Below are 3609 nucleotides of genomic sequence, written 5' to 3' on the forward strand. Positions count from 1 at the left end.
AAGAAAAATTACAAATCCTTGAATCAGCAGTCAAAGACTATCAGAATCCTGTGGATACCCCAATTACAGAAGAATAATTATTGGAAAAACTATGCACGCTCCAACCCAAAAAGGCCTGTGGTGCTGATGGTATTTTAAATAAAATGATCAAATGTACAGACCACAAATTCAAATTGCCTATACTCAAATTCTTCAACATTATCCTCACTGCAGATATTTTCTCCYATATTTGTAACCAAGGATTGATCACATCAATCTATAAAAATTGAGACAAATTTCACTCAAATAATTACAGAGGAATATGCATTAACAGCAACTTGGGGGAAATTTTCTGCAGTATTATAAATATCAGACTACATAATTTCCTTGATGAACACAACGTCCTGAGCAGAAGTCAGATTGGATTTCTAAAAAACATATCTTACAACAGACCACATTTACACCCTCCAAACTAACTGACAAACAAGTAAACCAAAACAAAGGCAGAATCTACTCGTGTTTTGTAGATTTCAAGAAAGTGTTTGATTCAAATTTGACACAAAGGTATTTTTTTATAAACTAATAGAAAGTGGTATTGGAGGGAAAACATATGATMTTATTAAATCAATGTACACTAAAAACAAATGTGCGGTTAAAACTGGCAACAAGCAAACAGACTTCTTCTCTCAGGGAGTTAGAGTGAAAGAGGGCACCATTTACCAAGAAGTTAATGAATTGGCAAAAACAGAAGAATCGGCAGCACCTGGTATCACCCTACACAACACTGAAATCAAGTGTCTGCTGTCAGGACCCGGTGCGAGAAACAGTCACTAATAATGGGCAGAACCCAGAAGATGAGGCAGACACAGCAGTACTAGAGATGGTGGTTTAATAAAAAATAGATATCTTCCAAAATACAAAGAAAATCCACAAAGTGGTAAAAACAGCAAGGGAAAAAACAAACCTCAAAAGACCAATCCAAAAAATACACGAGAACAAAACCAGAGAACCTCTGGAAAATCCAACAAGAGAAAAATGATCACAAAGGCTGGGGCTGGGTGCTAACATACAAACACTGAGCAAGGAACTGAGGAACACACAGGGTTTAAATACTAACAAGGGAATGACTTACAGGTGCAAACAATAATTAGGGCAAGAAAAACAAAAAGGTACAAAAAAGGTGCAAGGGGGACATCTAGTGAACAAAACCTGAACAGTCCTGGCCAAAACCTGACAGTCTGCTGTACGCAGATGACCTGATGCTCCTGTCTCCCACTAAGGAGGGGTTACAGCAGCATCTAGATCATCTGCATAGGTTCTGTCAGACCTCGGCTCTGACCGTTAACCTAAAAGAAACAAATATAATTATATTCCAAAATAGGTCAGGAAATCAGCATGACAAATATAAATTCTATTTGGACACAGTTCTATTAGAACACACCAGAAACGACACGTATCTAGGACTAAATATCAGCAACACAGGTAGCTTTCACATGGCTGTGAACGAGCTGAGAGACAAAGCAAGAGCATTCTATGCCATTAAAAGGAACATTAAAATTCCAATTAGAATCTGGCACAAAATGTTCCAATCAGTTATAGAACCAGTTGCTCTATATGGTAGAGAAGTATGGGGTCCACTCTCTAACAGTGAATATACCAAATGGGACAAACATCCAATCGAAATACTGCATGCAGAGTTTTGCAAGACTGGATTGCAAGTGCAGAAAAACTCCAAATAACGCAAATAGAGAGAATTGGAGCCAATACTCATCTCACTTCATTCACAATAGAAAAAAAGAAACCAGCCGAATTTTATCCAACTATGCCTAAAAACAGTTGGAGCCCACACATTCCATCGACAACAGCTCTCATAAATGTCAAGGAGATGAAACAGAGAGAAGAGTCCCCCTCGCCTGTCAGGTTTTGGCCAAGACTTGTTCGGGTTTTGGTCACTAGATTGTTCCGCATTGCACCTTTTTTGGTACCTTTTGTTTTTTCTTTGCTCTAATTAATTGTTTGCACCTGTAGGTCATTCGCTTGTTAGTATTTAAACCGCTGTGTGATCCTCAGTTCCTTGCGTCAGCATGTTTGTAAGTCTAGCAAACCGCGCTCCCAGCCCCTAAGCCTTGTTTTTATTCTTGATATTTTCTCTTGTTGTGGATTTCCAGAGGTTTCTCTGGTTCGAGTTCTTTTGTGATAATTTGAGTAGCTTTTGAGGTTTGTTTTTCCCTGCTGTGTTTTACCACTATTGTGGAGTTTCTTTTGTATTTTGGAGGATTTCCATTTTGTGCCTTTTGGCTTTATTTTTGGGACATTGTGGATTTAGTTTTCTTTGCCTGAAAGATTTTGTTCTTAATTAAAACCACCATCTCTAGTACTGCTGTGTCTGCCTCATCTTCTGGGTTCTGACGATTATTAGTGACTGTTTCTCGCACCGGGTCCTGACCACAGGCAGCTGGTTCTGAGGCTCAGTTCACTAACCCAAACCAACCCCATAGAGCCTCAGGACAGCACTCAGAAAATCTGGCCCAACCAAATCATCACAAAGCAAAAATAAAAATATTTCACCTTTTGGAAAGACACCACAAAAAATCTAAGTAAACTTCAATGCTATTTGTCTCTAAACAGACGGTGGCAGACTATCTGACCACTGTGACTGATAGAAAATTGAGGAAAACACTGACTAGGTACAGACTCAGTGATCACAGTCTGGCTATAGAGACCGGTCGTCACAGACAAACCGTGCTGCCCAGAGAGGACAGGCTGTGCTCACTGTGCTCCAGGGGAGAGGTAGAGACAGAGCTGCATTTCCTATTACACTGTGACAAATACTCAGACCTAAGAGAATATTTATTTCCCAAAATTATAATTCAATACAACGAATTTGAAACTATAAAAGATGAAGAAAACATCTAATATTTATTGGGTGAAAAGCCAAAATGTCTCCTCCTGCCACAACCTGAGGGACAGCCAGTGAAAAGTGCAATGTAATGTCGATAATATTTCCCATGTAGTTTTGTTTTGTCTTTCATACCATGTCATGTGGCTTCTCAGTCGTGTTGACACTGGTCTACTGCTATTGCTTCAATGTATTGTTATACTCATTAATATTGTTGTTGTAGTTGCTGTTAATGGTAATCACATGTCCACTACTACTATTATTATTGCTGTTGGTACCACCATATATATATATATATTCTCTCTCTCMCTCTCAATTCAATTCTATTGGCTTTATTGTCATGGCAAGTTCATTACTTTCATTGTCAAAGTCTACATATAAATATATATATAATTGAATTGAATTGAATTGATAGGGGGAGAGGAAGGAGAGAGAGAGGGAGGAGAGATGAGAGAGGTAGGGAGGAAGGAGAGAGAAGAGAGGAGAAAGAGAGGAAGGAGAGAGAGATGGAGGATGGAAAGAAGAGAGAGAGAGAAAGAAAGACAGAAAGGACAGAGAGAGAGGAAGGAGAGAGAGGAGAAAGGAAAGAGAGAAGAGAGTAGAGGAATAAAGGAAGAGAGAGGAGAAGGAAGGAGAGGAGAGGGAGAGAAGGAATGAGAGAGGAGAGAGTAGGAGGAGAGGAAGGGAGAGAGAGAAGGAGGGAGAGGAGAAAGGAGAGAAAGAGAAGACGT

Source organism: Salvelinus sp. IW2-2015, linkage group LG26 (assembly GCF_002910315.2).
Source record: "Salvelinus sp. IW2-2015 linkage group LG26, ASM291031v2, whole genome shotgun sequence".
In the NCBI taxonomy this organism is placed as follows: Eukaryota; Metazoa; Chordata; class Actinopteri; order Salmoniformes; family Salmonidae; genus Salvelinus; species Salvelinus sp. IW2-2015.